Below are 11,862 nucleotides of genomic sequence, written 5' to 3' on the forward strand. Positions count from 1 at the left end.
AATTTGGACTTAAAATAAAATTAAAATAAAAGAAAGACGCATCCGATATTATAGAAAATGAAGATACTATGCAAGGAATCCAAAAGGATACAGATGTCATTGTAAAGAAACAAAAGTTTCTTTTTGGTATGTGAAAAGGTGGTTCACGTTGATTTTCTCTGGGCAGTTTCACGTGAATTCAAAGGCTGGCGCTTGTTTCACATGAATTCAAAACAAAGTGGTGCGCGTGGACGTGCTGACGCGGGATGCGGTGTGGACGCGGGACGCGGCGTGGACACGGGGACGGGCGCGGACGTGGGACGGGCGCTGACGCAGGTGTGGGCGCACGGCAGACGAGTTCAAAATAAGGAAAAAAATAATATTTAGAAATGTTTTGAAAGATTTGTATTTTTTTTAGTCCCACATCGGAAAATCATGTGAAACTCCTCCCTCCTAATACTTATAAAAATATTTTTGTACTCTCATTGGAGGGGGAGCCCAGAAATTCTTCTAGAACCTTGCATAGAGGAATAAAAAGGGACTACTTCATGAGCAGCTAGGCTAGCAGTCTCGGGAGTGGAGAAGAAATTTTGTAACGACACAGAGATGGTTTATTGTTCTAAACTTTCCTGTATTTCTTTATATGCAATAAAGATTATGCTTTTTATTTAAATTATCATAGTTCTTTATTTGCTCCCTTTCATATGCTTTTATTTATGCTTTCTTGTTAGATTAATATTAGGAACAACTTTTACTTTCTGGAGACGCACCGTGATCTACGGGTACGGGGCGTGCCAAGGAAAGAAGAGTTGTTTACCTGGTACTTTTCGGAGATGCACCATGATCTACGGGTACGGAGCGTGTCGAGGAAAGACAGGTATTTTTTCTAAGATTAATCACATCTATTTAGTTAAAAAAAAAAGATACAACTCTGCTAGTGCAAATTAATTCAAAACTCCCAAGTTCTTTATTCTCTAATTACTTCAATTTTAAGATAATTTATTTTTTAAATCAAAAACAACGCTTCTTTCTTTTATCTTGCAATCTCAACTTAGCCCAAGGTTCCTGAGGATACGATCTCGACTCATCCTACCTACGTAGTGAGTAGAGTTATTTTTGGTGCTATCAACGACTACGCATCAGCAGACCCGCTGACTAAGCCATTGGGCCAGCAAAAGATCGAAGCCCACCTTGAGAAGATGGGACTTAGATATGTAGCCAATTGGTAATAGGTCCAGTGGGAGTTTGTTAGATGTGTGCCCTAGATGCCAGATCGACTGACACATTCCTGTACAGATTTAAGGGCAAATTTATAATTTTGACTATAAATGAATAAAAGGGTTATTCTTCTATCACATTATGTACATTGTGTCTGTGATACATCCTTTGAGTTAGTAGAAATATAAATTCATATTTTCAAGAGTTAAAAATTTAAGGCATAAATTTACATAACTAACTCATAAACAACTCCTGACCATAGGATCATCACGAGGATGGTGATCTATCTGGAAGGTTGGTGTATGATCACTTCCTTAGGATAGATGTATCTTGAGTCTACGGTGTGGAGACACTAGAGCGAGAGTACAGGTATTCATTGAGAATGAGAGTACTAAGCATGACCACTTCGAGCAGTCATAAGGAAGTCTACCTTCCCGTCAATGACTAGCTCGATGCTACAGTTATGTATCTAGTTCTTTGACCTGAGGTGAATCGACAGTTCATCTTGAGTGTGTTATAGTTTGACTACACCATAACTCGATCTCCTAGCCATTCAGAACCCTAAGGTATATGTTGGCTGTAGCATATTCATTGTAGGAACTAGGTCGCACCAAGATGGGATCTATCAACCTCGGTAGATGAGAGGAGTAGTCCTATGATAATTGAAAGATCAAGTCCTTAAGCCCATGGCCATGGCAGAGTGAAATAATAGAAAAGAATTTTTCATTAAGGTTTCACATCGGACTCGGATCGATCGATTGATTCATATGACTGATATTGAGTTTGACAAGTTCACTTTAATCCTAATTCAGTCGGGACTCATGATAGAGAAACTCAATCATACAGGAAGCTGCATCGAGAGGTTTATTTTCAGTTCTGATGGGTTGCCACCACATACTGCTAGGTGTCACTGGTGGATTTTGAGAGCAATTAAAATGATATTGATGATCGATCATTCTAATTGTCTGAATCAGAAGAGTTCTGGTCCATCGAAAGGAGTTTCGATGATGTCGATGATGAGATCATGACATATCTCATTACCATACAGAATTGAATCTAATTAGATCACATAAATAAGGGTTAGGATCTGGATGTCATCAATTGGGCTAACCCAATTAATTTGGATAAGATCCAATTAGGTTCAAGGAAATCGTGCTAGCACATGATTGAGCCTAACTTTCTCCTCGTGTAATCTTTTCTATCTCTACTGAGTCAAATATGATTTGACTCATCCAGAGAATCTTAGAAAGATTTCTCTCAGTCTAAATGAAGCTTGTCCAGCTCAGAAAAGATTTGTCTTAATTTATGAGATGAATTTAAGACAATACCTGCTAATTCATAGTACCTGCCAATTTCATTTTAGGACATCTGTCAAAAGTTGACATATGGATCTTAAACTGAAGAGGGCTCATTGGAGGATTTTTGTGGAGTATCCACAAGCCAAGCCACATCAAATTGGGTGCTATAATCAGATTATGGTGTGAGCTCAATTGGATTAAAGTGGGCGCTCCAAGTGGATAAGGATTGGAGAGTCTTGATCAATTTAAACTCTTGGGCGCCACCTCTATTTGTGCTTATCCAATGTTGGTGCCATCTTTTGAAGATAAGGTAGGGTTGTTATCTGATATGATCAGATGACATCACTTCACCAATCAAAATTTTTCCAAAATTTATTGAAATTTTTTGATTGGTTGAATGATATGGCACTGCGCAGCATACAGGGTCTATATAAACCCTACTGCGCCTAAGGTTTTGAGGAAGAAGTTGTTTTATGTACAAAAACCCAATATCTGACACCCCCTCCCCTTTTCTCCACTTCCTCCCTGCTCTCCTTCCTCCCCTCTTCATGTCCAAAGAGTTGGACATCCATCTGGCAAAGATCCAAGATGTGGTGATGCCTGGAACAGAAGGCTGCTGGACTTCTTCGATAGGCTGCTGCTCCAACTTCAGGAAGACTTTTGAAGATCTTCCTAATTAGATTTAGATCTGATTTTTGGAGCATAGATTTTTGAGGAGAAGATGTTCTAGATCCTACCTGAGTGGATATCGATAGAGATTAGGCACTTGTGTGGCTACATCAGAACCTCGGGCTGTGCAGAGATCATCTACAGGGTAATTAGATTACCCTTGAGGTATTACTTGTTTCCTCATCCCTTTAGATTTATTTTAAATTTAATATTAGATATGAAGATTAGATCTAGAGACTTAGATCTAAAATATATGTAGGATAATTTTTTTTTTAAATTATTCCACCCCAGATTTGATGAAATCTGGAAGATCCTATGAGGAAAAATGATTTTTCTCCTTCAACATCAAGAAGAGACTGGAGGATCAGATCCACCTATAATTTCTTGTCCATGTTCATCTCGAGCTTTTGAAGCTCATCTATGTCCTTGATCATTGTTAAATAATGATCATTGACGGACTGTCCATCACGCATCTTTGCTCTAAAAAATCTTTGGGAGACTTCAAAGCGAGTTGTGCGACTTTGCTCACCATACAACTCTTGTAGGTGAGTCAGCATCTCTCTGGCAGTCCTTATATCTTCATACTGTTGCTGAAAATCATTGGATATGGATGCTAAGATATAACACTTTGCCTTGTTATCTTCGTCCATCCACTTCTCAAGTGCGGCTCATTGATCAGGGGATGGACGAGCAGATAACACGGGCGCATTCTGATCTAGGACATGGGTGAGTTTCTCAGAGCTAAGAATGATTCTAAAATTTTAGAGCCAGTCCTTATAGTTGGTACCAGTCAACCTATTGGTATCGAGGATATGGGCTAAATGGTTGGTACTCGACATAGTTATCTGCAGAGAGCACAGTTTCTAGTTAGATGTTTGTACTTATAAGATTGTTTGTTCTAGAAACTTTAAAAATAAACAAAGGCTCTCACTATTTTTTTGAATCTTCCATGCTCCTCAAGTGGAGAAATGAAAACCCTATATGCGATCGATTTCAAGTGGATACTATGGTCCCATTAATCTATACATATCTCACCTAATAATTATTGATGAGTACAGGCCAATGAGTGGACAACAGTTTGTCTATTGTTTCACTAAGTAAGATGCAGTGGACTTGGTCTCTAAGTCTGTGGCCTCACTTAACAGTTATTGGTACATTTCTTCGTTAAGTCAGACACATCATTTACCAGCAGGTGCAAAGCCGTCATTATGACCCTCACCTAACGGTTATTGAGCCCAACCTCATCTCTACCCTAAGACATCAAATGTCAATAGAGTGGTTGTACTTTCTCGATGCAACCGAACCATTATAACCAGTCGAGAACGATCAATACTGGGAAGGCACCCACATCTCTACAATGATGGAAGACCTCTAGACTTAATATTTAGTGAGAAGATTTGGATTTAGGTTCTTCTAAATCAGCAGATCTGACATTCGACAGATTAAATTTAGGTTAGCATATCAACATGTCTATCCAACTTAGTTGCTATGGGTGAACTCAAATCAACAAGTAACCTAACACAAAACTGAATCTCCCAAGATGATCAGGTAAGTTAAGATGTGTGGAGGTCCTCTCGTTGCTTTCCTTAGACACCAATCAAAATTGGCTAGGTCAAATAGTAGAATCAATTAAATAACCACCATCTAAATACTTGCCTTAGACATCAAATTGATCGATTAGAATCGATTAGGTTAACCTATTGAAATGGGTCCGAACCACTGAGCTAAATTCAATCTTAAGTCAATCAACTCACATCAAAATATGAATCGATGCGACCAACTACAACTAAACTCGACTAAACTATAAATGGTTTAAAGCCTAATTTATTGAGTATTAGTCAACTTTGTGATAAAGATTTTAAAATTATTTTTGAAGCATCAATGTTCATTATTTCTAGTTCTATTGACAATGGCATTAAATTTATTTCATATATACATGGAAACATATATATATATATATATGGTTGATGTAGATGATCTGTTTATGCAAAAGATGTAATATTTTATCATAATGATCCAAAATTAGTGAGACTAGTTAGTTATGACAGCATAGGTTAGCACATGCTAGTACATATTTTATCTCAAAATCTATTAGAAAAGATTTAATAATTGATTTGCACAAACTTAATTTTCAAAAGATAAGATTTATAATACACATCAACTAAGAAAGCAAACTAGAGTTTTGTTCAAGTTAAAAAATTGTTGTTTCAACTTGTAGGCCATTAGAAATGTTGCATGCGGATTTGTTTGGATCCATTAGGACCACAAAACTAGGGTTTCTTATCTTTAACAAACAATTATTTTAAAAATTTTTTCCAAAGGAAAGATTATTCTAACTATTACTTCTTCAGAAATTACATCGCTTCTGTTACCTGAAAGACTAACAGCATTTGTAAGATTTAAGATACTAATTCATGTGAATGAATATTCTATATGTGAAATAAAAAGAAACTCAATTTACAAACTTAATTGAATGTGCAAGTTTGATAATTTGGGATGAAGCTTTAATGAATCATAAGAATTATTTTGAGACTCTTGTTAGATCTTTGAAAGACATTTTGAAAATAAAAGACTTGAATACAAATAAAAGGTAATTTGGTGGTTGATACATTATGTAATTCTAGAGCTTAAACTTGTACTTGTAATTTTTTATTATCACTAAAGAATTTTTTTATTCCAATCATGTTTATGTGTCCATGATTTATCTTAGAAATTAATAAAGATGATTTTTGTATATTCTTAAAGTGTTAAAAATTTAAGGCATACATTAATTAGTAGTTAATTTCTAAATACTCCAGATCAAAAGATCATCATGGAGGATAGTGATCAATCCATTTGAGATCGGTGCACAGTTCACCTCCCTTGTAGGCATATGAGTCTCAGATCTGTAGTGTAGAGACACTGAGGTAAGGGTGTGGGTGGTTGTTAGAGAACAACTTACACTGAGCGTAACCAATACAAGAACCATATGGATGTCTACTCACTCGTCAGTGATCTGGTCGATGCTGTAGTGGTGTGAGTGGTCCTTTGACCTACGGTGTCATTGGCTATTCGCAGCGAGGCTACTAGATTTGGTTGCATATTTTCTTAGTCCCTAACCATTTGGGTCTTTGCTGTGTATGTTGGCTTCAATAGGTTCAGATTTGCTATTTGAAGTAGGATGTACCTAGATAGAATTTATCGATTTTGGTAGAAAATAAGAAGTCCTATGTGATTTGTGAGACTGAGTTCAGAAAGGTTTTGGCCAAAGCAAGTGTGAATACTAAAAAAAAATTTCTACAAAATTCATAAATAAATTCGAGTCGAGCCAATCTAGTATATGACTAATGATGGGATCTGACGAGTTCTCTATCACTTCCATCAAGTTGGGATTCATAATAGAAGGACTGAATCATATGATAATTGTATTTAGAAGTTCGTACTTTCATTCTACTGGATTGTCAGTACATGCTGCTAGGTGTCACTGTTCGAAAATATGTCTCAAAAGCCAATCGTCAACCTGTTGATGGTTGAGCAACCTTGTATTGTAATTGATTTGTTAATAAATAAAATATATTTTTGACATTTTCATCATAAGTTTTCATCTTCTAATGAACTCTGTTGTTATGATAAAGTCTTTAGGACTATTTAGGTTTGATAAAGAGAGGATTTATCGATTAATCCTTAAAATTATTCATGACCAAATGATAGGCTGTTAATAAGGATGATAGCTTCTATCAAGCATAGGTCGCTGTAGGTCATATGGGTTGGTTGTCCTCTTAACCAAGAAATGTGGAGACACTGGTATGGCATACAGGTGAGATGTAAGGGTACATCGTTGCCCAGCTATGCAACCCAAGAGGGGGGGTGAATTGGTTTTTAAAAAAATTAACGTTAATTTAGAACTATGAGGATTAAATAACAATGAGCAAGATATATGTAGAGAGTGATTTAAGCAAGGTGTAGAAATTAGTGCAAGAATGCAAGTAGATAAGAAAGTTTATAAAGAGAGCAAATAAGCACAACACAAACAAATAAAATTTATAGTGGTTCGGTGCCAACCTTGCACCTACATCCACTCTTCAAGCTCCTACTTGGAAATTCAAATTCACTAAATTGTATTCAATAAGAATACAACGTCGGTACCTCCGACTCTAGCTATCCCAAGTTAGAACACTTATTTCTCGGATACAAGCCAACCCAATACAATTTGATTTAAGGTTCGAACCAATATTTCTAAATTTTAGAACCCTTTCAAAACTAAAGATTAAGACAAAACAGAGTATGTGAGTTAATCACATGAAAATATAAATTTAGCTCCTTTAATAAGTAAATAAAACTTTAAATGCATTTTACACAATAAGAAGGAAGCTTTTCTGATTTTCTTCAAGGTGGTGGAAGATTTGAATGAGCTCTTGAGGGGTTGGTGAACTTGAAATAAAAACTTCTTTTACTTCAACAGGGCTCTTTACTTAGGGCTGAAATGAATGCTTGAAAAAATCTTCTTTATTCTCTCCTTTAAGTGCCTTTTATAACTTCAAATGATGGTGGAGAGTAATCTGAGTAGATTTAGAGCCATTGGATATCATTAAATAAGCATTAAATGTAGTCAAAACGAGCTGAAAACTAACTGTTGCAGAGTTTTTTCATCATAGGGGTCGACTTATAGGGTCGACTCATACACATGAGTCAACTTATGGGGTCGACTTCTATGGCACAGAACAGAAAATGACTGTTCTGTAATTTTAGCATACACAGCAACAAAGATCGACTCATGCATAGGGGTCAACTCATGGGGTCGACTTAATTGGGTGTGCCAGCCAAAAAATTAACGTGCCGTTCAGCTCTTTTTGACATGAATCGACTCATGGGGTCGACTCAATTTTATAAACATGATTTTCTTTCAAAATATACATCCAAAAATTTTAAAATTACCTCCAATAAATCACAAATCTTCTGTTCTTGCTCTTGAGGCTTTCAAGTTAGGACTTGATGAAATTACGATTTTGCTTCTGAAAAATAATAAATTTTTTTTCAAGCCAAAATCATTAGTAACCCCCTCAAATACTTTGTAATCATCAAAATTAATTCAAATAGCAATAATCTTTTCCTTTTTGATGATGACAAAATACTTGAGCAAAAGTAGAGTATAACATATATAAAGCATTGAACATGAATTTCAAATTTATGAAGATACATCATTTAAATATCATAGCTAGTTATTTGAATGAAATGCATCATGAGTAGTTTGAAGATCAATTTGAAATTTGCTTATAAGATCATTTACTTTGAAGATTAAATTGAAAATTGCTGACAATTTTGGTTCTTTGACATATTTGCTTTGACAATTTTGCTTATTGCTCTTGATTTTATTTCTCTATTGCTTATTGCTCAATCTTGATTTTTGATTCTCTACTCTCCCTTTTTGATAGCATCAATTAAGATCTTAAGAAATTTTGAAGAGAGAAAAAAAAAGAATAACATAAAGGACATATTTTCTCTACTCTCTCTTTTTGATACCATATTTTATTTCTTTACTCCCTCTCTTTGATTGTTTATTTCTCTACTACCCTTATTATAGCAATCATAAAGGACATACCAATTTGCTCATATAGAAGATATTGCTATTCATAATATTTTTTAGCACAAATATGAGTTATTTTTTATATCTCATAATTAAGATAATTCAATTGATCCCAATCATAATCATTCATTGAAATTCAAAGCATATAAATATATATATATATATATATTCAAAATGTGACTGCATACATGGTGTCCCAATACATATGAGTTAACTCAAAATACAAAAGTAATGGATAACAACTATCCAAGAGTCAATTAGCCAACAAATACAAAGGCCATAAGATAGATCCTAGATATAAAAGACTAACTATTCTAGATCTAATATATATCATGGCTGAAGGCATCAGAATCAGAAGAGTCAGAGATATAATGAGGAGATGTAGGATCAAATCCACGGGCATGACCTCGACCACGTCTGCCTCAGCCACGGGTAGAAGTACCAGCATGAGTAGAGGGGCGAGAAGGTCCTGGAGCTGGGGAAGATATGGACTGTGCTAGAAAAAAAAGTCTGATGGTGTCCAGAAGATCCAATGCTCTCGACACAGACTACATCAGAGTACCAAACTGAGTAGAGGCAACCTCACTGGAGTCCCTGATCCCTCTCTTCAAAAAGTCAAATCCACCCTCCAAAACTCTCCGAAGTCTAGCCACCTCTGCAGACAGGTTGGAGACCTCTGTGATATCCTCATGCGGCTGGAGATGGGCTAAGGCTAATACTTATCTCTGCAAATCTAGAACTCTGCCCGTCAGTCTCAGAATACATCCCTTAAGCTCCTCAAGTCATATGTACTGAGCTGTGAGCATCTAAAAAATAGTAGAGATATGAGGGATCAAAGTCTGGTTTGAGTCATCCTGAGATGTCGACCTCTAAGCAAAGACTGAGGTGGCAAACTGTTGAGATAAAATGGAGGCAATACATTGGGATATCAGCTCAATCTGATCATCTGCAAGTCTGAACTCTGAAAGATGTACCCTGCTCCCTGACTGTAGAACTGAAGCATGCCTTCTCACTGACACTGAGGGACCAGCCTCATGATCAGACATGAACTGAATATCAGGAGATGCTCTGTGATCACGAGGAGGTGAAGACAGTCTCTCCTCCTCTGCTCTCTCCTCAACACCCTTTGACCAACCACCATTAGTCTTTGAAAAACCCATGTGGTGCAGTGTGTGACAGTTGATGGTGTCAGAATGAGATAATCTAGCAACTACCTCCCCCTCAAAACTGACTCTGAATCTCCTAAAGATCAGGATGAGTGTCATACCAAAAGGCAAGTGAGCCTTAGACCTATTTAGGGTCTCTCTCATGGTCTCAATCATCAGAATAGGAAGGTTCAAGGGGGTCTTGGTGATCAGATGGAACATGATGCATATATCCTTACCAGATAAGAGGTCATGCCTACCACTCCTAGGGACAAAATGCTTGGTCACCATGTGATGCAAAAGCCTCATTTCCACTAAAAGTATCTTGGCTTCTAATTTATTTAAACTTTCAGTAAAAGTTCTCCCTAAGATAATATTAATTCTTTCTTCTTTGATTGGGAGCTCCATATTAGTATAGCCTTCACAAGACAAGTGCAGGATTTATCCCAAATGCAATGGATCAAGAATAATATCAACACCTTTCACTATAGACTTTACTATTCCATTGAAGTAACTTAAGTTCAAATAAAATTCTCTGACCAAATCAACATAAGTATTTTCTTTCAATAGACAGTAAAATTTTCATCATTGATTTTTAATCTTTGATTCAATAGAGAACCCTTCTTTTTCAAAAAATTTAAAATTTATATTCTTCCTGGGTTTCACTTTTCGATCAGAGAGAGGTACCTTACTTGGACTGATTGGGAACTGTGTAGAAGCTGAAGCAGGACCTGGAGCTAGGATTGGAGCAGGAGAGGGCTCGACTGCCATTCTTTTTCTGTGCACACACTCTTCCAACCCATGAACAGATTTTCTTCTTTGCGGTAGCTTCATTTTGGGAGCCATTTGGACCAAAGAGACTTGCAAGGAGCTTAGGAGACTAAATGAGAGGTAGAGAGGAAAGGATTTTAGAAGAAAAAGTAAAAATTTTGGAGAGGGAAATCATCGGTTTGGAGAAGAGGGGTTGAATCTAGGACAAGCTCGAATTGCCCAAATGAGGAAGAAAGAGGAGAGGAAGTTGGTTCCTTAATGGGCAATTTGAAGGGTGAAGATTGGTGGGAAGAGGGATTTTGATAGAAACCTTCAGTTTGAGAGAGAAGAGAGGGAGAGCTTTTGTTCGGTGGGAGAAAGAAGAAGGGTAAGAGTCGGCTTAACAAAAAATTTTTCAATAAAAAGAGCATCCGAAGGGTTTTGTCAAAAATTATAAGTTTATCCTAGGATCGACTCTGGGGGTTGACTCCTGGCATGAAAAAAATCAAAAGAATGATAGAAAAATTTTGAAAAAATTTGAAACTTTGAGAGAAGGGTATTTACCCAGAGATTGATCATGTGAAGGATAATTTTGAGCTTTTGAGCTCTTAAGAAAAAGAAGAGATGAGAATTGAGCTCAACAAATTTGGTTCAATGAATTTTTGGCATTAAGAACTTAGAATCAGAGAGATACTTAAGCTGATGGATCAAGGATTCTTAGTTCTCTTCTAATTTCACAAAATCTATCTTTACTTAAGGGCTTGGTAAAGATGTCCGTCAATTATTTTTCAGTACATACATAATCAAGAATTATATTATTGTTTTGGACATGTTCTCTTATGAAATGATGTCTAATTTCAATATATTTTGATCTAGAGTGCTGAATTGAATTTTTAATTAGATTAATAGCACTAGTGTTATTACATCTTATGAGAGTTTTATTGAGTTTGATGCCAAAGTCCTCAAGTTGTTGCTTAATCCACAAGATCTGAGCACAACAACTTTCGGCTGCAATGTATTCGGCCTCGACCGTAGACAGTGCTACCAAGTTTTGCTTCTTGTTAAACCAAGAGATTAAATTAACTCCAAGAAATTGGCAAGTTCCACTAGTACTTTTTCTATCTAATTTACATCTAGCAAAATCGGTATCTGAATATCCTATTAAGTCAATTGATGAGTCCTTAGAATACCATAATCCTAGAGTTTGTGTACCTATTAAATATTTAAAAATTATTTTAAC

Source organism: Elaeis guineensis, chromosome 12 (assembly GCF_000442705.2).
Source record: "Elaeis guineensis isolate ETL-2024a chromosome 12, EG11, whole genome shotgun sequence".
Lineage (NCBI taxonomy): Eukaryota > Viridiplantae > Streptophyta > Magnoliopsida > Arecales > Arecaceae > Elaeis > Elaeis guineensis.